The sequence below is a fragment of the Oncorhynchus kisutch genome, linkage group LG4 (assembly GCF_002021735.2).
Source record: "Oncorhynchus kisutch isolate 150728-3 linkage group LG4, Okis_V2, whole genome shotgun sequence".
Taxonomy (NCBI): domain Eukaryota; kingdom Metazoa; phylum Chordata; class Actinopteri; order Salmoniformes; family Salmonidae; genus Oncorhynchus; species Oncorhynchus kisutch.
Window position 1 is genome coordinate 73,133,777 of NC_034177.2, and position 25,481 is coordinate 73,159,257.

General features: G+C 41.1%; 1 protein-coding gene across 4 annotated transcripts in view; it reads left to right on the forward strand.

Annotated features, from left to right (window-relative positions):
• The window catches only part of LOC109889971 (C-terminal-binding protein 2), a 120,325-nt gene that overhangs the window by 7,470 nt on the left and 87,374 nt on the right, over nucleotides 1-25,481 (forward strand). Inside the window, exon 2 of one of the 4 annotated variants that reach the window (XM_020481855.2) lies at nucleotides 2,781-2,916. The exons of 1 other annotated variant lie outside the window; for it this stretch is intronic. The gene's annotated coding sequence lies outside the window, so the exon portion shown is untranslated. Of the gene's footprint in view, nucleotides 1-2,780; nucleotides 2,917-11,337; nucleotides 11,414-12,230; nucleotides 12,534-25,481 lie in introns of those variants that run through there. 2 more of the 4 variants (XM_031823586.1, XM_020481854.2) reach the window with 2 other exon arrangements.

The following is a 25,481-nucleotide window of genomic DNA, read 5'->3' on the forward strand; positions in this document are numbered from 1 at the left end:
TTAGGATGCTGTTTGATGAGAGAGCAACTGGGGATGCAGAACGATGGAATCCCTCAGCATATGCCATAATGGAGCTCCGATCCGATTTGGAGGAGCCCCTCCTCCAAAGATCTGCAGATCCTCTGAGCTGGTGGAAGAACAAGGCCTCTGTCTACCCACGGCTTACTAAAGTCATGACAGGAATACTCTGCATAGTGGCCACATCCGTTCCCTCTGAGAGGGTCTTCTCAAAAACGGGACAAATAATTACTGAGAAAAGAAACCGCATCAGCCCCTCGAAAGTGAGGCAGCTTGCACTTCTGAATGCAAATCTCTCATAAAAGCAAAATATGGCCAGCATTTCTGTGTGCTGCTGGTTATAACATGGCAATAAAGAAGAGAGAGAAAAGAGGGACCTGTTTAATATTTTAAGTGGGGTGCTGCAGTTTTGCACATTGTTATTTATTTGTCTTTGATGGTGCAATATTCTATTATTATGTTGTTCAGATTGTATTCATTTTGAATTGTTACATTTATATGCACTTTGTTTATATGCATTCAAAAGTTATACTTTAAATGCAAATGTTTAATAGCATTCTTTTTCATAACAAACCAATGCATTTTTAAATACATTGTGGTTAAGGTAGAGTATGATTTCATTTAATTAGAATTCGTGGCTAAATTCACAATATCTCCAGCAGATGGCAGCTCTGTATGAGTAATGGTTATGGTCTGACAAGTACAGTAGTTATCTGTTATGTTGTGCATGACCTCATCAAGAAAGATGTCACCTGTCGGGGCCCAGTCTTGGGAAAGAAATCGGGTTTGTACTTCATGTCAGAGACGGGCAAATTAGAGCATCTGCATGGAAGGGAGCTTGATGATGTCTATTAGACATGCTACAACATGTCCCAAAGGCTGGCAGATACCCCTCAGCAGCAATCTGTTTCACTGTAACCACTTAAAGAGGACATGGCCGACTGTACTGGGGAGAGGAGGGAGGGTCGGGTGTAAGGCAAGGAGAACACCTGCTTGGGATGTCTGTATATTCTCTATGCGGGCAAAGAGAGAGAGAGAGAGAGAGGTGGGCTGGGGAGCAGCTGCTCTCTTTCAATGAGCACTCTACAGGGAGATTGTTGTTCATTTTTTTCTTTCTCTCTGGGGTCTCTATCTTGCCTGACCTTTACTTCACTGTTAGATCATGCAGTATTTATAGAAGAGATGAATTAGACAATGAGCTGACCTTTTGAACCATCCATTCTCTCACAGTTAGTAGGTTTGCGGCTGGAGACGGTGGATTGACAGAACGTGTGTTCAGTAACCACAGGAGCAGAGAAAGAGTTAGATAGTCATCTGTCTTCTATCTAAGATCGTCCTCTTATCTTTTATCTTCCACCCTATGGGAGACTTGCTAAAAAATATTACTCAACAATACTGTAATGTAAGGAAAGGCAAAGATGTATCCATCTGGAATCGCAATTCATAGGCACCATCAAATCACCATCACATATCTTATCTTACAGAGGCAGTTGAACTGAATTTGGATAAGGGAAGAAGAGTGGAGGTGGTATCAGGGATTCTGTGGCCTTTTTTTGATTGATGAAAGTTATGAACCGGTAGATTGTGTGACTATTAATGCTTGGCGAGAGAATTGTACAGTATTCATGAAGAGGAGCCTTTAGCCATATTGAGAAGCAGGTGCTGCTTACAAAGTAACACCTGCACCTCTCTGTCTGGCGGTCAGTCTGTCCATCTGTCTGTGAGTTACTTTGGACTGTATTTTCTGCCTGCACCTGCTGGATAGTGAGGCTATAGTGCTGGTCTTGGCTTCACCACAACATGCCTGTTCTATTCATTGACTGTGCACCACGCCCCAGCCTCAAGCAGCTCAACATCAAATCAAATCAAATTGTATTTGTAAACAACAGGCCCTTCCCAACCAATCAGAGAGAAAGAAAATAGAGAAATAATAGAAAAGCAATAACCCCCCCCCACACACACACACACACACACACACACACACACACACTCTTCATAGAGGAGGAAGAACTCACAGGGGAACACATTGAGAACCATGAACTCAATTATAGATGACTTGACCCCTTTCTCTGTATCTTTGTAGGTAGATTTGTTTTTGTTTCCTCTGCCCACTCCACCCACCCTCTGTCCCGACGTAGTGACGTATTTTAAATCTCTGTGGCAACAGCGTCCTAATTTATTCAGTTCGCAGAGAGGTCAAGAACAACCCCCCCCCCCCCCCCCCCCCACCCACCCTAACTCTACAAAACACAGCAAAACCCATTCCCCCATCATAACCATGATAAGTGAAAGAACCCATACTCAAAGGACCTGTTCGAGAGGATCAAATCCATTATGCATTGTGGGTAAATGGTGACTGACTTACTGATTTACTAATAATAATGAGCAGTTATTTATGATGTAAGGTGATCTGCAGATCAGGCAGTCTGTCGGCTGCAATGTCGAACGAGCCCTATGTGGTCCATCCATACCATGTTTGTATGTGCGTGTGTTACTGAGTATTTGTGTGTTTGTGCATGTTTGTGTTCACACTGTGATGTGTAAATATGGACCAACAAGTGCAAACAGATGCCAGCTGGCGTATCAGACTTCCAATCACTGTCTCTCACAGACAAAAGACACAATTCAGTAAACAAGCTTTCAACCACCAAAGCGTACCTTGATGAATATTAAATTAGACACTTTGAAATGAATCGTACCTCTTTGTTACTGGAGGCCCTAGCCCCGATCCACCGTGTCTGTTTGCTGTTATTTATTTGCAGGTGTGTCTCTTTGATGTGACGAGTTGAGAGGTTCTGCACCTGCTGGAGAGAAAAGGCTTTGATAAGGACCGGAAGATTGCCAGACAACCAAAGTTCCTGTATCCCTCCCTGCATGAAGGTGCTAAAGCAAACCAAGGTGGCCTTCATGTTATTGTAAAGCACTCCCTCATCCTATACCTCCCTCCGATTTTGATCTGAAAATTATTTTTGTGATCCTCCCTAAGTTACATTAGCATGATAATATAGGTCAGCCTCGAGGGAGCAAAGTGCAAGGTGGCAACAAAATGAAACATGCATGTTTGGGTCAACAGTTAAGCATAACAAAGGTCCTTTTAGTAATAATATGATTGGATGATGTCCTTGGAACACAAAGCATACAATTGTCAAGTTTTTCCCATAAAAACAAATATGCCCATGTGGATAGAAAAAAGAGAGACATGTCGCAACAAAAAGTATTCTTGGTCAAACATTTCAATAACAGCTGATATTGTCTGGAGTCTGTTTCGTCAAGGATTCAATTTGCGTAGTCTTAGTGAATGGCTGTTTGGAAAAAGCTACACTGTTTCCTCATACTACTATCTCCACCACCACCTGGACTAGCTGCCTATTCAGAGGTACCCTCATCTACATTATTAACAAAGAGCTCCAATGCTGCCCTTCTCCCAGTCCCCCTAAACACAAGTTTACCCTCGTGTTGTACCGGACGAATATTCAGCAAGCCAATTTCGGCAAATGACAGCCTCTGTAATTCCCTTTTATTGCAGATGACCGTTGCAGTAATGAAGTTTTGCGCTTTGCATTTCTTCCATTACCTATTCATTAAAGATGCGACTGGAAAATAGAGTTGTCATGGAGATGGCTCGGCAAATTCACACAACATCCTACGAATGTTTTCTGTTTACTCTGGTTCCAAGATAACTAATGGCAAAATACCCCCTCCTCTCCCCCACCTCTTTTGCAACCTCGCCCTCTTTTTGTGTCCTTCCCTTTTTATACATTCTCTCTATTGCTCTCTCTCTTTCTCTGCCACCCTCACCCTCTCTAATGAAACAAATTTGAACTGATGAAATGAGCTCACATTAAGATGTGTGTTTATTTCTGCTCAGGCTGGTTCATTACAGTCTCAACCTCCAGACAAAAACAGTTCTCATCTTAGGCTGAAATGAGAAAGAGCCCACTCCACTCCGAGGCAGAGAGAGAAATGTAATTTAACAGCAGTACTACGTGGTCCAACTGATCTGTCTATCTCTCTACTTTCTGTAGGACATGGCAGTCAGTCTGCATTCCCTGCCAACCCAAAGGTCCTTGTTACAGTGTGCCTAAGCTTTCCAGAGGCTGTGGTGATAAAGGTACCAGCTATCTCATTCCTACAGAGGACCAGAGGATAAGATGTCCTGCAAATGTCCTGATCATGGAGGGAGTTTGCCAAGTCGAGATAAGAACTCCCTAGTTAACCTCTATATGGCAGTAACATTGCTAGCCTCTCACGGAAGTGTGTGTGTCCGTGTGTGCATGTGTATGTACTGCACAGAGTAGTGGTGGGGCTTGTTAGCTGTAGTCTTGTCCAAGCTGCTGCCTCATGTCCCAATTGGAGAGCCGATTGGTCTGGCGTGTTGTCTCCAGGCAGGATAAAACACTGGCTCCTACTCCACATCAAACACACTTGTTTTTCACAAGTCCACTCTTTCATTTTTAGGTGATGAATAAGTAGTTGTGTATGCAAAATCACCTGTGGGTTGTGTGTAGGATAATATGACCTTATGTTTCGTGAAATAGCTAGATTAATATACAACCTGAGGAGGGAATATACAAAGAAAAACATTACAAGGATGGGTTGATCCATCACGAACACACAGCACATGGAAAACATGTCAAAAGGCGTGAAGACTGTGTCAGTCAGTGAATCATTTAATTAGCTGTAATCAAATAACAGCATCCTTTTTATCAGGGTGAATGGGGACGGTTCATTTGAGTGTGTACATCACGTTGAGTGCTTGGCCTATGCCTTTAATCAGCCTGTAATTATCAGACAGATTCTCAATGCCACACTAATTAAGATATTCAAACGCTACATGGGAAAACGTTGTAATATGGAGATTTCCTGCACAACACCAGGGAAATCTCTGTAATTCTCAGGCCATTCTCAGTCCAGCTAGACAAAGATTGAGAGGATTTGTTATAGAGAATGTCTAAATGGCATTGCATGTGTAATTACATCCGTATTAACTATGCATTAGTGTTCACTTCTGTATCTTATCATTTGCAAATTATTGAATGAATCCTTTCTAATGATATTGCTTGTTTTTTATTATTATTATTATTATTAAAGTCATTTTGACAAATTCTTTAAAAAAAATGATTCAATGTTAATCCAAAATCATATTTCTAAAACAATTCTTGACAAAAAAAACTATCCCCCCACACACTGCAAAACTTAGCCAATGGTCTTCCCACATATTGACCTGACAGCATTGTAGATAAACCCTCTCCCTCACTGTGCTTTTCTTATTTCAGCCAATAGCTTCCTGCCATTTCCGTGTGTTCATTCAACAGAGGACCCCTCAAGATTTCCACATTTCTACTTCCCTCGAACCACTCTCCCTCCTCAGTAAACCCCTGCCTCACAACAATTTAATCCCATTACCAAAGCCTGTTAAACCCATCCAGTTTTACAGATTAGGAATGCAGCACAACTCTGCTCCCTACTCTGATGTTTGCTGCATGTATGTCAAAGCAAAGGTGTCTCAAACATTCAGATCAAAATGTCCAACAAGCTCCGGTGTAGGCAGGTTAATTAGAAGTCAGGTGCTGTTGGCAGCTTGTAGCACAAAGCTTCTTCATTTAGCCGTTTCCAACATTGTTTTCTTCAGTGGCCTACTTGATATTGCCTGTGAGCAGTGGAGGCTGCTGAGGGGAGGACGGCTCATAATAATAGATGGAACGGAGCAAATGGAATGGCATCAAACACTTGGTAAACATGTGTTTGACGTATTTGATACCATTCCACTGATTCTGCTCCAGCCATTACCACAAGGCCGTCCTCCCCAATTACGGTGCCGCCAACATCCTGTGCCTGTGCTGTAGGTGACAAATGGAGTTTGGGAGTGTTTGTCCTTGGAGTTGTTTACCTCATTTGAGCAGCACCAGTTCAATTAACCTGAACAAATATGTTTTTTGATTAGTCAAGCTTTTAAGCTGGCTGGCTTCCTTTGAAAAACTCAGAGAGACAATTATCTTGTTTCAAATTAAATGTAACTTGCTTTCAAAAACAATTGAACTGCAATTTTCTACATTGTTATTATATCCTCTCTCATCTGGTTCTCCATTCACAGAACCTCTGCTCTTTAGAAGTCAGCATTGTGGGAAATCATTGTGAAGTAATAGGATACCCTCACTTTAAACAGCACTTGTCCTGTTCCAACACATATTTATCTACTGGAATACAGTCATAAAGAGACTGGATCTCTCATTAAGGGGTAAACTGAACTCTCACACTCCTGCCAAAAGCTTAAATATTGAAACCCAGTCAGAGTTTCGGAGCATGAACATGTTGCTGTTTTGGGAGAGGGGCTATGGAACACAGCACATTTGGCAAGAAAACAAAAGAGAGAAACATGTGGGAAGGAGGAGGATGTGTCGGTATTCTCTTAGAAGGCTCTTTCAAAGTGTCAGAGTAGTTTTCACGCAGTAGACACCATGACATGAAACCAATCAAGAAAACAAGGAGTGTCGTAAGCGTGCATTTCTCACCAGATTGTGCAGTCTAAATGAGAATGTTGAGAGATGTGGATTGAGTATTAATATCAGACTGTAGGGTTTAGACTCTAATGAGCACCTTCAAAGCAAGATATAAATGTGATGCACACACACGTACATACCAGACGGACGCACACACACAGAAACACACACACACACAGAAACACACACGCGAGCACACATTCACATGCATGTGCGTAGGTGGTACTTTTATAGTTTGTATACTGTTCAACTTTTGAATCTAAATGATTCCCCATGAGTTAATCCTTGTGATATTGCATGCGTGTGTGGGTGTTTGTGTGTGAGGGGCTGTAATGTGCTGCTGAAGGGGAGTTAGGTTAAGGCAGAGATTTACCCAATCTCATAAGTAAAGTAAAACTTAAAGATAACTCCCTCATCGTTCTTATTTAATTAGAAGTGGGGAGAGATACATGGGTAAATGGGTAGACCCGATCTGACTGCCCTCAGAAATGACTGATTATGTTGATGTAGCTACAGTACTTAAAAGCAGAGACTAGGAATGAGATTGAGAAAGAGGATGTTTTATGAACTTTTAATGTTCTTCTGAAATCAGTAGTCTATATGGGGAGAGAATGAATAGACTGCAGGCTTCACTTTTTTGTGTGTGAAAAAAGGGAGAAGGAGAGGATAACACAATGAAAGCTGGAGAGGGAGCCTTGGTTTGAGGTAAAATATTCATTCAAATGACGTAAAGTGTGGAGCAGAATAAGAATAACCTGTCTTTAAAGATTAAATATAACCCTTGAAGGTGTTATTGTATTCCCAAAACCAAGTCAGGACTTCGAAAGTCATAAAATATCTCTCCCTCTCTGTGAGTTAAGTCCCTCAAATGCACTACCACAATCATGAGCCGCCCATTCGCTCTCCCAGTTGGAGAATTGTTTTGCATTTTAAAAAGGTCAAACACTCAGATGTCTGCCATGAGGAAAGAAAAAAGGAGACAACCTTGTAATCCGTAGAAATATGCAGTCGCATACTACAGATCCTGTGGGTAGGGCTTAGTGTTCTGGTGAATGGTGTGTTTACCTTGCTCTGTCAAATGATGACAGATGCAGCACGTTGGTGTAAATCTTTGTCAACAACAATTCATCTTTCTTTTCTTCTTCTTTCCACGTGGCTGTTCGCAACTCAACACCTGTTTCCCCAAAGCAACTCTAACTGATAGAGATAGGAATAGATATGCTAACATATCAGATATTGGAGAAAGAGCTTTTAACCACCAAATATTTTGTTTTTTATTTGGGTGTTTGTGCATGCATTGTGCTTGCGTGTGTGCATCGTCCGTGTGTGTGTGTGCGCATTTGTGTGTGCGTGTTTGTGTGTGTGTGCGGGTGTTTGTGTTTGTGTGTGCGCGTGTTTGTGTGTGCGCGTGTTTGTGTGTGTGCTTCAGTGCCTTGGAACTAATCTAAACATCCCTGCTGTGTTTCTCAGTGAGTGTATCAGTGCAACGATCATGACTAGTTCATTGATTTCACAACATTGTCCCTGCATCGATCTTGGTCTCCTAGAGTTAAGGAGGTCTGTGTAAAAGAGAGAGAGAAAGAGCACTTATTATATTATTCTACTCTACAAAATACTGTATTACCTACTGTAGGCCATATAGTAAACAACAAAGCACACACTGGTTATGAGACATGATAAACAGCCTCATATTCCACATATAATGCTGTTTATGGGGTGTGAAACAATATGAAACAATAGTTGATCTGATTTTGAATATTTATTCTAGCTTCCGTTTTAGCTCATGGGATTTTTAAGTCAAATGCTGGTGTTTTTTTCTCTTAATGCATCATCCTTGTGTGAAATCATGGTAAGTACACACCGTTAAAGTTCGGTGCTTTGTTACACCCAAAACAAGTGACAACTGAGCTGCTACCAGTCTGAAGGAGACAAAACGTTAACTTTGATGCAGTATTGAAACACATAATCCTGAGATGTTTTGAAACATGACATGGTGTATTGTTACACTTATAATCAAGTGTTGTGAAACAACTTGCCAGGGACTGGGAGCCTTACCGGGAAAGGTTAAACATTATTATGGTGTTTTGAATCCTGTCTAGTGCAGAATTAGATCACTTCTTCTGGAGTATGTTTAACATTGGTTTATGTATCTGATCATTTGTCAGTTTAACCCATTTTGTCAGGTATGGTTGAGCACAGTGCTCAAACCACAAGTAGTGACTAGAGGTTTTACGTTAAGCATTGCAGGATACAAGTTTAAAATGTGGGAACAGGTCTTCTCATCATTAAACTTTATTTTGTCTGACTGTTTTCATATGCGTTCATCGTATATCCATCCATTAGGCTTACACCTATAATAAGTTAGTCAACATGTTGAATTACCCATAATCCTCTGAAAACATAGCCATGTGTCAAGATAGGAAGGAGATTAAAACCAGACTTCCAATGTGTTCAATCACAAAATATTCTCTATCTTTGTTATCCTAAAAAATATATATATTTGAGCAGCATATTAAGTTGGATTTATTTGTATTTTATTTTGTCAAATGAAATGAACAAATCACTGAAACAACTTGCATTCATTTTTAATTAACTATATGTTTTATTATTATTATTATTATTTTTAAATCAATTTCAATTCACCACATAATACTTTTCTACAGTGTGGTTGAGTGTGTAAAATTCCAATTTAACGTACCATCTTACTTCCCCAGAAGTCGGAGTTCAATTCCACTCCCACTTTCACTCCTTCTCTGTCTCCTGTTTGTAATCTGTATAAATAAAGCATTGGAAAATTAAGTTGAACCAAAAAATATTATCCATGTGCCCTTACCATCAATCAATATTTATGCTACAAACCATTTGCATTTCTTAACCAGTCTGACAAAAATAAATCATTATTTTGTTTTGATGCAGCCTTTTACATGCACTGAAATCCCCCAAAGTGTTTTCATAACACTCTCTTTAAAAACACCAATATTCAGTTGTTTCAGAGGGCTTCTGTTTTGAAACACTTTTTCTGTATCAGAACACTTACATTGGGTTTACATTCATTCACCCTCCAAACCTTAGATCTCAGGTTAGATGCACTACTTTTCACGGTTTCATTATACAATCATGGCGTTTTGAGTCTTTCTATTTTTACATTGCAGTCTATGGAATGCTAGCACATTCTAACCACACCAAATTTAAATAATCAAACTGCTTAAAATGCTTCTATTTAACAACTCCTTTAATTAAAAGTAGATGGTAATAATGAATCATTGTGACATGCATTGTAAATGAACTTAGGCACACATTTATTACATATTTAATCATGTATGTCACATGCCATCCTTTTATAAAGTGCTACATTATTGCACATTCATCATCAGTTTTTCTCATTTTAGGTGTCATTTAGGTGTGGCAATGGAACTAATTATCAATAGGTTGAACTTGCTTTTGACTAAAGCACCAAGCATCTTCTCTCCCCTCTTTGGGCTCCTGAATGACGCAGTGGTCTAAGGCACTGCATCCCAGTGCTTGAGGTGTAACTACAGACACCCTGGTTCAAATCCAGGCTGTATCACCACCAGCCGTGATTGGGAGTCCCATAGGGCGGTGCACGATTGGCCCAGCGTTGTCTGGGTTTGGCCAGGGTAGGCCATCACTATAAATAAGTATTTGTTCTTAACGGACTTGCCTAAAAGATCATACCTGTGCCTCCTCCTTTCAATACAAACATAATTAGGCTCTGTCTCCCCTTGAGACAGCTCTGCTGTTGGTTTTGTCAACCTAAATGTTTGGGATGGTTCCCAGACAGACAGAAGTGCACAGCGGTGGTGTGCAGCACAGAGGGACAGACAGACAGACAGACTCAGGGCCTACACACCTAAAGGGTAAATACACAATTAGCAGCATCACCACACTCCATGACTAATTAGACAGGACAGGCAGCAGCTGTTAAAGGTCCAGTGCAGCATTTTTATTTAATCAGGCAAGTCAGTTAATTAGAACCAATTCTTATTTACAATGACAGCATAGGAGCAGTGGGTTAACTGCCTTGTTCAGGGGCAGAACAACAGATTTTTACCTTGTCAGCTCAGGGATGTGATCTAGCAACCTTTCAGTTACTGGCCAAATGCTCTAACCACTAGGCTACCTGCTGCCCCAGGTAGCCTTTTTCATCTCAATGTCAAATCATTTCTGAGTAACAATTAAGTATCTCGCTATGATTGTTTTCAATTGAAATGGTCAAAAAGAAACAAAAATAGCTTCTTAGCAAAGAGCTATTTCTCAAGAAAGAATGTTACTAGGATTGTATAAATCCAACCTCATAGTGTGGAAATAAAACAAAGGCAAATGACATTTTTGACTGCACTGGACCTTTAAGGCAGGAAGGGTGGTAAGGGGGTGGGGGGTTGTTCCTCTTTCTCTCTGTGACTCGCTCTCACTCTCTGCAGAAACATTGTAGCTGAGTGATGTGTAAAGTATATGATGATTTCAGGGACAAATGCTGTTCAAGCATTGATTGTTTTCATTTGTATCAGTTGTACCTTTCCTTTTCACCTTTCTTAAATGTTAAAGGGAAATGTGATGCTAATAATGTACTAGAACACCGTAATGTAGGCCCATTGTTTAATGCATAAAGGGAAATGTGATGCTAATAATGTACTAGAACACCGTAATGTAGGCCCATTGGTTAATGCACAACTGCTCTCTGTCATGAAGTTACGACACTGCTGAAATTCACAGTGGTTCAAATGTTCACAGGTCTTGCTCTGTTCTTATTTCCCCTTTTAACCCCTTACATTCCCTCCATTTTTGGCAGGACTGATTCCTTGCTGCCTCTGGGGTTGGTCTTGGTGTTGCTGTCAAGGAGGGAAACTCATTTGAGCTCACTGTATTTCACAAATGTAAGTGGACCAAAGTCCCTCACTGATCATGCCCTCCACCATCCGTACCATATTTTAAATTTCAGTCATTTATACAGAACCTTAATTGCTCATGTAAGTCGTTAAGTGCCTTGCTCAAGGGCACATCGGCAGGTTTTTCACCTAGTCGGCTCGGGGATTCAAACCAGTGACCGTTCGGTTACTAAACCAACACTCTTAACCACTTGGTTTCATTGCAAATGTTCTAGAATTCTATTTCAATATAGAAAGTGTCAGTCCAAAGAAATGGACAGGAAACTGTACAGATTGCATGTTTAAAACATGACATGGACATGACTGCAGCTGCAGTGGATGCCCTACAAGTTGCTGGCAATGAGTGGAGCAGCGAGCTGGGTCTCTCTCACACACACATACAAACACCACAGTAGAGAGACCATGCAGATGATTAAACACCATTGCTGTGTTAGCTGGGGTGGCATAAAATAGAGAAAGGAGAGAGTAGTGAGTCTTCCATGGGTTCTAGTGTAAAACCAAATAAATGTATGTTGGGATGCAGACATGTCCATACTAGTCCCTTACATAGAAGCAAGGTTTAGGGCCAACGAGGATGACATCATCAAACAGATTTAGAGCATTGTCTTTATAGCTATTTGACAAAATATTTTCAAATTGGTTAGAAATGTATCCATCCTTATCTGAATGACAGGTGACCCATCTGATCTGTGTGTGTTTGGGAGGCGAGGCGGGCGCATGTGGGGCGCCATTGGTTTGTATGGGCAAAAGCCCCGCCTCATTCAAAATTCGAGAAAAAAAAGAAAAGAAAACTGATACACACCTCTCTCAGTTCTTGCAGGAGGGAAAGAATAGGAAGGAGTGTGCACGCATATAAACGGTGTCGCAATCTCAAGCATAGGCTATTTTAAAGGAAAAGGCTACTTTCTCTCAACAGTCAAGATTAGGAATCAATTATTTATGCGACTGAGATTGGTCCCGTTGCTCTAGGATTAAGTTTTTGTTGCATCTAAAGGTGGATCATTAGCCTAATTAATATCCAACATAGGAAGCGATATTTTAAAGCGCATGATGATATTTTCGGACGCCTAAAGCCACCGTTTGAACTCTCAATAAACATCTAATCGAGGTAGGAAGAAATATAATTTTCTAATGATTTCGAAAACCTCTGTTGTGCCACTGGTGTAGTTTTGAAAGCTATCTTTGACGCTCGTCGGTGCCCATGTGTCTCTGCGCCATCAGGAACGGGAGGGATGAGGGAGGGAATTGTGGGCTGTTCCGAGGACATCTTTGTGATAAGAAAAAACAATACAGTGGTGAAGGCATAATGATATCATTTCCGTCTCTCATACCAACAAAACAACCGTCTTTGGAACTCTTCAAAAAGATTGAATAGAAAAATAGATGAATAAGAGGACCGAAGAATAATTCTATTTGAACTGGAAGTGCTCATTTCAACACGTTGAGGAAGTTTATTTTTGACATTTCACATTATATCATTGGATAGAAAAGAGTAATTTAGATTTAAAAAGTTAGAGATATTTATGAAAACAGATCAGTGTCATAATACCATGCCACCATGCAGCACTTTACTTTTATTAACTTGAGGTTTACAAGTGTAGTCTCTCCCTCCCACCCTTTACTTTTATTAACTTGAGGTGTACAAGTGTAGTCTCTCCCTCCCACCCTTTACTTTTATTAACTTGAGGTTTACAAGTGTAGTCTCTCCCTCCCACCCTTTACTTTTATTAACTTGAGGTTTACAAGTGTAGTCTCTCCCTCCCACCCTTTACTTTTATTAACTTGAGGTTTACAAGTGTAGTCTCTCCCTCCCACCCTTTACTTTTATTAACTTGAGGTTTACAAGTGTAGTCTCTCCCTCCCACCCTTTACTTTTATTAACTTGAGGTTTACAAGTGTAGTCTCTCCCTCCCTCCCACCCTTTACTTTATTGCTTGCATCTACAGCACACATCACAGATGGAAGCACTTCTGCCAAGTCCCCTGGATTCAGCTTTTGTCATTGATTTTACTAACGTATCCCACATAATCACTGAAAACCAATAATGTGCGGAATTCAGACTCCTACAGTGATTACTGTGGTATAGGTGCAAACCAACATGAGCCTGATTGGACTCTCCATTCCCCCTACTTCACAATTTGGCATTATCATGTTAAGAGACCTGGCAGGGATTGGTATGAAAAGATATCCTTTTTTCCCCCATTTGAGGCTCAAGTGGAAGGAAGGTCCTTGGGAGATGGTTCTTTTGTCTGGGCGTGGAAGGGGTCGAAGGGGCGGGGACTGTGGCTGTATGCAGATGTGCTGCTGGCAACGGACATCTGCTCTCCCCTGTGGGCATTGTCATGAAGTTTGTTGGTGCTGGCCTGTGGTGAAAAGGCCCTGTCAGTAACGCCTTAATACCCCCGCTGCCCTCTCCTCTCAAGGGGAAACACTGGGAGGAACAGACCTCTGTTCCCTTGCCCTATTAAAGTCTTTTCTGGGTTGGTCTAGAGTGGGAATGTTTTGATTTCAAGGTTGCTAAATTTGCCTGTTCATTTACGTTTCTGCCTTTCTCTATCCTACATATTCCTACTAGGATTATTTGTGTGCTTAACCGAGAATAGTCTCTCCTCCCCCCCATACCCTCTGTTTCACCCCTCCCTACCTCTATCCATCCTCCCTGTTGGGGGTTGAACTTCCCCTCACGTATCCCTGGCCTTTATGTATTCAGATATGAAAAGAGTGTGTGTGTGTGTGTGTGTGTCCCCCAGGCAGACGCATCACACACGGAATCACAATGTACATGGCAGCTCATATCAGGGCGTTTGATTTATCCCAGACGGCAGGAAAATGCAAACCAGCACTTTAATATTTATTTCATCCCGGTGCAACCCAGAGTTGTGCAAGAAGGTTATCCAGGGAGTCGCTGTGTTGGAACTGATTCTCAGGTGGATGTGTATTGCACAAACTTAAGTAGAGAAGGTCTAGCGCGTGACTTGTCAATGGTGGATAGGGATGTATTGGTAGAAACCTATGAGTGCCAGTGTGCTACTTTGTCATGTAATATGAAGGCTGTTTTTATTGGATAACTGTATTTTGACTAAATGGTGATTATACAGTTGCACGTAGATGCAGATTAACAATCACACGTAGCAAGAGACATTCCCAGTGGATCAACCTAAAACACACCTAAAAATAGGTGTGTGACACACAAAACATGTCTGGACATGGTGGTTCTGAACGTAATGATCTCCTTGAAGAACACTTGGTGTCTGAATAGAGGGCACCTTGTTCACAGCACATGTTGTAATCAGATGTCATAACTGATCGTTTGACATGTATTGTAACTGGTATGACAGTGTTATTTATGGAAGCTTCTTAACAAAGGTGTTAACGCATGAAACACACTTCAGTCATTTATTTATTTTTTCTTCATTTTTTACAGATGATTGAATGTGTTGTCAGATTGCTGTCCATTAAGCACATGTAACGTCTAGCCCCGTTTGAACAGAATGCTATGTAGACAGGCATTTGAAGTCACACAATTGAGTGGCGAAGCAATTACAATTATTAATCATATCCTCACATCCCAATACTCTATTTAACACATTAATTTGGGCACTCCTGAAATTGCTCTAGTGGAATACACTAAGGGTTTCTCAAAGGCAAAAGCACAAACCTCTTTAGCGAGTTACCGTAGGAGGTCTTCTGAGACCGTTTCACTACCCTGCGATTGTGCAATGCATTATGGAGAGGAGGTAATTGGTGTGAAATTACAATATACCATCTGCCTAGGGAGGACATTTATAGCCTGATGTCACTCACAGCTTTCCACATTCGAGGGATACAGGGGCTGTTTCTCTCAAATAACGATTGATTTACAGTTAGATGTAAAACATCTACCCTCTTAATGTTCAGGAGATGTGACTGTGGTATGGCACAGTATGTCCTAAGATATAGACTATAGGCTGAAAGGTATAGCAGGCTAATTCCTGGAGCGATAATGAACTACAGTGATGTTTGACAGGGTGTTGTCATGGTGACCCTGCTTATACAATGGTTACAGATGAACTTTATTAGCAAGTGATTTCTGCAAAAACCTGTAGGGATCACAATGTGATGATACTCTCTACAGAAATAATTACTTCCCCACTATGGCTGTTGTGGAATGAAAATAAGCCACTTTTAGTGTGCGTGTGCTCATGTGTAGAATTCTGTTTGTGTACAGAGGGATAATTGCTGAAGGTCATAGACTTTACCCTGCAGATTCCTGGTTCTGCATGCCTGTTGATAAGACCTATTTGCCAAGGTGAGTGGACCTGGTGCTGTGTGTGTGTTTGGGGGTTAGTCTGGTTTCTGGCATTGAGGAGAGACATTAAGTCTTATCCGGGGCAAGTAAAACAAATAGTCGGACAACCAGAATACATATTTCAGTTGTCCATTCGACACTGGACAAGTAAAAAAAACAAAAAAAAACGATATCAAACAATTACTCCAATCAGAATTGGATCAGGCTGCCGCAGCACTCAGCTGGGGCGTGCGTGGTTGACATTCTAAGCAAATGAATAAATTGACGATATTCCTATTTACTATAGCCTCTTTCAATACATCTGTTACATTTACACAGAGCAAGAATGTAGACAGTCTCACCAAAGCAGCGCAAAATATCCGGTCAGAAAGTTGTGTTTCTCTCCCTCTAATGTGGGATGACCTGGTGCCAATAGCCCAAGTCTATTTTTACAGCGGACACTTATCGTTGTAGAAGCCGATATGCTCTATTTTCTTCCCATTTGATATGAGTATGACTTTGGCCCTTTGAAGCCGCTCTTTCAGTTGAACGTGTGTGTTATTTCTCCTGCTGTGCTACTTCATCAGAGGTCTAGGCTATCTCAGAAAGTTTTCTGTTATTTTTGAATAACCCCAGAACATGGGAGCCCTAAGGTAATCATGAGAGAGATAGAAAAACCAAAATGAGAAATTTGAACAAACCTTTACATTCGCGCAAAGCATTATAAGACAGGAATGACGCATGCATGTGAGGCCAGAAAAATATGCACCTTCCTTGCCATTGCAAACCAAATAACCAAAATATTTGTTGTTGTTGGGACATGTGACTTTGACTTTCGGGACAAGTAAGAAATCAGTCTGAAGGACAAGTGGCTAAATAAGTTAATGTCAAGCCCTGAGAGAGGGTGTGAGGATCAAGGAAAATATATTTGAGATTCACCCTCACTGAGAGATATAGAGCTCATACAGCAGTGGGAGGCTTTTACAGCCTTCTCATTGTATTACTGGGCCCATGTCATGCCACTGGACCCAGTAATGGCCTCCCTTCTAGTGAAAAACACTGCTCTGTAGATTTCCACTCCTCTCCTTAATGACAGGTCATTTTCATCTAAACAAGCAATGAATTGCTCTCAACAGCATAGAGGCTTGGCCAGGGCTGGGTGACAGTGCTCACTAACGGAAGTGTTATAATAGAAGGAGATGAAATGATTATGTTCAGACGGTGTGGGAGTGCACAGAGACTCGGAGTGAGGGAGACATTGTTATTCTGGTCAATAGAATTTCAGGTCATGCAGCAAACTTTTGCTCCACAATTCTCTCTGCTCTCTGTCTCTGTATGTATCTGTCTCTCTCACTCACTCAAACACACACACACACACACACACACACACACACACACACACACACACACACACACACACACACACACACACACACACACACACACACAAACTCAGTCACAACCAGATGTGTCAAGTTTTTCCTATTTTCTTGCATTCTTTCTCTCTCTTTCTCTCTCTCTTTCTCTCTCTTTCTCGTTAGTTCTCTCAAGACCTTTCGTAGACTTTGACATACCATGGAGGATTATGCATCAATAGCAGCACAGGCCTCCAACAACATGGAACTATTTTTTTGGGGTGTACAGTATGAATGAGCACACAGACGAAGCGCCATCTGCACCCAGTGGGGTTCCTGACTGACATGCTCTGTGCAGGCAGGGGCAGGGAGAGGCTCCCCGTTAGCATGGTTATGAAACCACTGCTGCCTGCCACACAGCACTGTTGAAGCTAGGAACATAAGCATTTCGATACACCTGCGCTATCGCTTGAAAAATTAGGTGTGCGCAACCAATAACATTTTGATTTGAGACTGTAAAATAGTCTGTAAAAGACCGTCTGGCCAATGACATGTACAGAGGGCTGCACTTCTCTTCACTGGATTTTCCTGTGCCGTGTTGGACGGTATATGGTATAGCTGTTCTGTGTTGGACGGTATGGTATAGCTGTTCTGTGTTGGACGGTATGGTATAGCTGTTCTGTGTTGGACGGTATGGTATAGCTGTTCTGTGTTGGACGGTATGGTATAGCTGTTCTGTGTTGGACGGTATGGTATAGCTGTTCTGTGTTGGACGGTATGGTATAGCTGTTCTGTGTTGGACGGTATGGTATAGCTGTTCTGTGTTGGACGGTATGGTATAGCTGTTCTGTGTTGGACGGTATGGTATAGCTGTTCTGTGTTGGACGGTATGGTATAGCTGTTCTGTGTTGGACGGTATGGTATAGCTGTTCTGTGTTGGACGGTGTATGGTATAGCTGTTCTGTGTTGGACGGTGTATGGTATAGCTGTTCTGTGTTGGACGGTATATGGTATAGCTGTTCTGTGTTGTGCTAGAGGTGTGCGAAATGAATTGGTCAAGAGAGGGAGAGAGGGAGAGAGGGATACCTAGAGGTGCGCTTCTCTCCATATGTGCTGACACAGCCTTCATCTTTGGTGAAGAAAACCAGCCAATGTCACACAAACACTGTAAAGTCACCAGGAATTATTTTCTCTTTTTCCTTCCTTTCCAGTCTCAGCACCTCTGGGATTAGTTGGAGCTACGAGGATGGGCTCCTTTGTGCCGTAGCTGTGCCTCATTCAGTTCCCCTAACATGGAGTAGTGTCAGAAGGATGTTTCCTGCTGTTGTAGGGACGAGCTAGTCAGCTACCAGATAAAAGGCCATGGTGTCTGGGAGGCCGAGGCCAAAGCGATGGCTCTGTTCACCACTTTTGCCGAGCTTCACTTCAAGAGAACTTGAGTACTCACTGTGAGAAAAGAAAGGAGTGACTGTTGGTGTTTGTAAGTCATGCTTGGATACAGCACTAATTGTGGGAATTCAAATGTTTGGCATTTCTCTCCCACAGAGGTTGGAAAGATGTTTTGGTCCACTGTTTCAGGGAATGCTGTCTGCAAGTGGTAACATCATTGTATCAACATAGCTGACCAGTCATGCCAAGGCTAGTGCAAAGTGATTACATGCATTCTTTATATACAACCTTTGATTGTGTTTTTAGTCTCTACAATTGTGTTATTTAGTACATGAACTATTGTAAATAAATAACAATCCATCTTGTCAGATAAGCAAAATGCTGACTGCAAATATCCTGTTTTCATTTACCTGACACTTCACCATTTTCTGTGCTGCCAATTGTAAAACCAGAGCAGTTGAACTATCTCTCTGAAAGGCATATGAATATGCATGATGATCCTTCTTTTCGTTCTTGGAGTAGTTGTCCGAAGGACCTGTCGTTTGAAAAGGTCTTTGAAGAAAAAGCTGGTTATGACAACTCCAGATCTCTTAGCAACATGATATACATTGTATTGTGAAATGAGAACAGCTCCTGCATATTTAAAGGCAAATACATATTTGTGAATGTGCATTCTGATAAAATGATTAATTTTGAAGGAAAAATACAGTGTTTTTTTAATCTTATAATTTAGATTTCAATATGTTAGAGTGCTGTTAAAAATCATGGACATCAGGTCTGCTGGCTCCCCTATAGTATATTAACTAATGTCGTAGGTAAAGTTTTACAGCTTGTTTTACTAGTCTGCTGTTGCTGTGTGGCACAACGAGACAACGAGGAGGCCCCTGAAGTTTTTGGAGGGCAGCCCTGTAGTGAAACACCAGTCTCTGGCTGTTTAATGGCCTAGATGGGGTAACGCCTAGGGAAACCAGAGCCCAGAATTTGTGGACTTTGACCTGGTTGTGCAATACTTCATTGAGAAACTCCCCATTACTTATATCCCCATTACTTATATTATTACCAGAAAAATAGCCTGAAAGATGCAACTGAGAAATCCTACACAAAACCAGATGCTGACAGTAATATAGATGCTGACATTGATACCCAGATACTGTTATCTTAACCTCAGGGACTAATGACTGTATTTATTCAGTCTTAACTGCCTCGACTACTTTGTATACACTCAATCTTGGCACGAGTCCATCGAGGCAATCTGGCAAAAGTCCAGAGGCCCTCGACTACTAACCGCTATTTGGTCAAATACTCTTATTTCCTACTATGTGAACATCAGTGTATCGCTGACAGAGAGCAAGCATCAGTGCACACTGCGTAGACTGTCTGTCTGCCAAACATCTTTACAGAGCACTAGTTATATATGTATTACTTTTTTGTAGAGAAGAATGAAAGACTGGGAAACTGCCACTAGAAACAAAAGAAATCATAGATGATCTCCTTGTCAACAAAGTGACAGAAGTGCTGCCAGAGTGGTGTATGTAACAGTATGGATGGGTCTTATTGCCCCGTTTCCAGCATGAATATGGATAGGAGGAGTATTTGGCATGCCTACAGGGTAATCCTTTGATATTTAGCTTTGGAAAGCACAGTGGGATGGTTGACTTTTAACTTGTCTGCTTGTTCATATGGCGATGTTTGATTTCCCTCATATGGAGATGTTTGATTTATGATCCGGAACAAAAGTGTAGGGAATTACTCCTCTATATTTTTCTGAGCTAGCATAACAAGGATCCAAGGCCCCACAGACTCATCCTCCTCTAGTACCTCCTACTCAGCCGTCTTGGCATATCTAAGACTTTCTATTTGAAATATTAGGGATCAGTATACCAAAATATATTTTAAGAGTTCTTTTTTTTTTACAGTTCCAAAAGCAAGATAAGGTGGTTTCCTACCAGTTATTTTTTATGAAGTGGGACGAATTGTCCACATTTTATGAAAACAGATTTTGCTGTAATTTCTATGACAATATACACTACCGTTCAAAAGTTTGGGGTCACTTACAAATGTCTTTGTTTTTAAAAGAAAAGCTAATTTTTTTTCTCCATTAAAATAATATCAAATTGATCAGAAATACAGTGTAGACATTGTTAATGTTGTAAATGACAATTGTAGCTGGAAACGGGCTGATTGTTTATGTAATATCTACAGAGGCCCATTATCAGCAACCATCACTCCTGTGTTCCAATGGCATGTTGTGTTAGCTAATCTAAGTTTTGATTATTTTTGAAAGGCTAATTGATCATTAGAAAACCCTTTTCCAATTTTGTTAGCACAGCTGAAAACTGTGCTAATTAAAGAAACAATAAAACTGTCCTTCTTTAGACTAGTTGAGTATCTGGAGCATCAGCATTTATGGGTTTGATTACAGGCTCAAAATGGCCAGAAACAAATAACTTTCTTCTGAAACTCGTCAGTCTATTCTTGTTCTGAGAAATGAAGGCAATTCCATATGAGAAATTGCCAAGAAACTGAAGATCTCGTAAAACACTGTGTACTACTCCCTTCACAGAACAGCGCAAACTGCCTCTAACCAGAATACAATGAGGAGTGGGAGGCCCCGGTGCACAACTGAGCAAAAGGACAAGTACATTAGAGTGTCTAGTTTGAGAAACAGACACCTAACAAGTCCTCAACTGGCAGCTTCATTAAATAGTACCCACAAAACACCAGTCTCAACGTCAACAGTGAAGAGGTGACTCCAGGATGCTGGCCTTGTAGGCAGAGTTGCAAAGAAAAATCCATATCTCAGACTGGCTAATAAAAAGACAAGATTAAGATGGGCAAAAGAACACAGACACTGGACTGAGGAAGATTGGAAAAAAGTGTTATGGACAGACGAATCTAAGTTTGAGGTGTTCGGAACACGAAGAACATTCGTGAGATGCAGAAAAAATGAAAATATGCTGGAGGAGTGCTTGAAGCATGGTGGAGGCAATGTGATGGTCTGGGGGTGCTTTGGTGCTGGTAAAGTGGGAGATTTGTACAGAATAAAAGGGATCTTGAAGAAGGAAGGCTATCACTCCATTTTGCAACGCCATGCCATACCCTGTGGACGGCGCTTAATTTGAGCCAATTTCCTCCAACAACAGGACAATGACCCAAAGCACAGCTCCAAACTATGCAATAACTATTTAGGGAAGAAGCAGTCAGCTGGTATTCTGTCTATAATGGAGTGGCCAGCACAGTCACCGGATCTCAACCCTATTGAGCTGTTGTGGGAGCAGCTTGACTGTATGGTACGTAAGAAGTGCCCATCAAGCCAAACCAACTTGTGGGAGGTGCTTCAGGAAGCATGGGGTGAAATCTACAGATTACCTCAACAAATTGACAACTAGAATGCTAAAGGTCTGCAAGGCTGTAATTGCTGCAAATGGAGGATTCTTTGACGAAAGCAAAGTTTGAAGGACAGAGTTATTTAAATAAAAAAATCATTATTTATAACCTTGTCAACATCTTTTTTATATTTCCTATTCGTTTTGCAACTCATTCCATGTATGTTTTCATGGAAAACAAGGACATTTCTAAGTGACCCCAAACTTTTGAATGGTAGTGTACAGTCGTGGCCAAAAGTTTTGAGAATGACATGGAGTAAAGTGGGAGATAAATCTTAATTTTCACAAAGTCTGCTGCCTCAGTTTGCATGATGGCAATTTGCACATACTCCTGAATGTTATGAAGAGTGATCTGATGAATTGCAATTAATTGCAAAGTGCCTCTTTGCCATCCAAATGAACTGAATCCCCCAAAAACATTTCCACTGCATTTCAGCCCTGCCACAAAAGGACCAGCTGACATCATGTCAGTGATTCTCTTGTTAACACAGGTGCGAATGTTGACAAGGCTGGAGATCACTCTGTCATGCTGATTGAGTTCGAATAACAGACAGGCAGCTTCAAAAGGAGGGTGGTGCTTGGAATCATTGTTCTTCCTCTGTCAACCATTGTTACGTGCAAGGAAACACGTGCCGTCATCATTGCTTTGCGCAAAAAGGGCTTCACAGGCAAGGATATTGCTGCCAGTAAGATTGCACCTAAATCAACCATTTATCGGATCATCAAGAACTTCAAGGTGAGCGGTTCAATTGTTGTGAAGAAGGCTTCAGGGTGCCCAAGAAAGTCCAGCAAGCACCAGGACCGTCTCCTAAAGTTGATTCAGCTGCGGGATCGGGGCACCACCAGTACAGAGCTTGCTCAGGAATGGCAGCAGGCAGGTGTGAGTGCATCTGCACGTACAGTGTGGCGAAGACTTTTGGAGGATGGCCTGGTGTCAAGAAGGGCAGCAAAGAAGCCACTTCTCTCCAGGAAAAACATCAGGGACAGACTGATATTCTGCAAAAGGTACAGGGATTGGACTGCTAAGGACTGGGCTAAAGTAATTTTCTCTGATGAATCCCCTTTCCGATTGTTTGGGGCATCTGAAAAAAAGCTTGTCCAGAGAAGACAAGGTGAACGCTACCATCAGTCCTGTGTCATGCCAACAGTAAAGCATACTGAGACCATTCATGTGTGGGGTTGCTTCTCAGCCAAGGGAGTGGGCTCACTCACAATTTTGCCTAAGAACACAGCCATGAATAAAGAATGGTACCAACACATCCTCCGAGAGCAACTTCTTCCAACCATCCAGGAACAGTTTGGTGACGAGCAATGCCTTTTCCAGCATGATGGAGCACCTTGCCATAAGGAAAAAGTGATAACTAAGTGGCTCGGGGTACAAAACATCGATATTTTGGGTCCATGGCCAGGAAACTCCCCAGACCTTAATCCCATTGAGAACTTGTGTTCAATCATCAAGAGGCGGGTGGACAAACAAAACCCCACAAATTCTGACAAACTCCAAGCATTGATTATGCAAGAATGGGCTGCCATAAGTCAGGATGTGGCCCAGAAGTTAATTGACAGCATCCCAGGGCAGATTGCAGAGGTCTTGAAAAAGAAGGGTCAACACTGCAAATATGACTCTTTGCATCAACTTCATGTAATTGTCAATAAAAGCCTTTGACACTTATGAAATGCTTGTAATTATACTTCAGTATTCCATAGTAACATCTGACAAAAATATCTAAAGACACTGAAGCAGCAAACTTTGTGGAAATTAATATTTGTGTCATTCTTAAAACATTTGGCCACGACTGTAGGTTGTTCTGAAGTTAACTCTCCAGTCTCCACAATTACAAAATATAGCCCTACAGTACAGTACTGTGTAGCTCAATAGAGCTAAAGTGAACTCCATTAACTATAGGATGATGTTAGACAGAGGAGTCCATTAGTATCCGTGATAGCCATGCTCTGTGGCTGTGTGCAGGAATCTGCTGACAAAGCATACTGTATATTAAGGTATGCCTGCCTACACGCCCAGCCTTTGTAACTAGGGCTGGGCAATATGGCCTAAAAATCCTATCGCAATTTCTTTCAAACTTATGGGCATTTTACGATAAACTGTTTTTTTGCGCAATTAAAGGTCAACACACTGCATTTCAAACAGTCAGGAATAATTGAATGAATACAGGGCTTGTAAATGTATACTTAGGCTAAATAGAAGCCTTCCACAACCATAAGACCCACTAATAATTAAATTATTTCATCAAAATAGTTTAAACTTTTTTGTTGTTGCAATAATTATTGATCTGGCTTCAAAGTCTGTCTATGTTTCAAATTTAACCAGATCCATGCACATACAGTAATAATGTCCAACTTCTGGTAACAGGCATTATAGAACATTAACACGGGTCTCATAAACAATCTATCATGCAGAAGCCCACTTGCTAGTGAGTAGCCAGCTAATCGTTATTTGTAAAGTCTAGCCATCCTGGATCTATTTGCTTGCTAACCAGGTAGAACAGTTGAACTGTTATGAACACACCCTCCTGCCTGTCTCCACCTGTTTGAACAACACAGCCTGTTCACTTTGTTAGATGTAGAAATCAAGTGGCCCACCTGGATATGAAGATGCTTATTTCTCAGAATGAGAACGAGTTGCCAATCCCCTACATAAATGTGTCTTTTTATGCTCATTGCACATTTATAAAACACATACTAACAGCTAACAACAACTTAAGCAGTATGTGGCTTAAATGCTGTTGCGGTTCATGGTAACACAGAAACTGAGCATAACTTTTCCACAATCATGTTCATTGATACTCTCGTTTCAGTAGGGTCTGCTCTGTTCTACACTTTGGGAGTTGAGACATAAAAAAGGTATCGTTAGAAAGGGAATCGACCAATCCTATTGGACCAAACGTCAAATACAAATAGCAAGTTGAAACTAGGCTTGGGCGGTATACCGTATATATATATATATATATATATATATATATATATATATATATATATATATATATATATATATATATATATATACCGTATTTGGAAAAAGCCACGGGTGGCTAATACCGTTAAAACAATTGTTTTATATATATCTTTGTAAATATGACTGTTTGTAGCTACTTTTTAAGTAAGTACCTGCAGTTAACTTGTGCAATACGTTAGGAGATGAAGAACATGACATTGTTCATTCAACTTGTCACATTACTGTAGTCCCCAGTCATGTGTCACGTGGGGTTTTACAAGCATACAATGACGAGAGAACGGACGGAGCCTTGTTAGTCACTCACTGTTGTGCAGCATGCGCCAGGGGATCAAATTACAGTATGGAATTTACAACTAAATGTTTGCCAGCTAGATATCTTATAACTATTAAGTTAACTGTCTAAAATGTGTTAAATACTCTGCGGTTGTGCATTTTGTTTGTTAATTTAGTAGGTAGTAAGCTACACTACATGACCAAAAGTATGTGGACAGCTTGGCATTGAGCATGGGAATATTATGCTTGTGTGCAGCTGCTCGGCCATGGAAACCCATTTAATGAAGCTCCCGACCAACAGTTATTGTGCTGACGTTGCTTCCACAGGCAGTTTGGAACTCAGTAGTGAGTTTTGCAGCCAAGGACAGACAATTAAACTTTTTCGTGATATCCAATTGGTAGTTACAGTCTT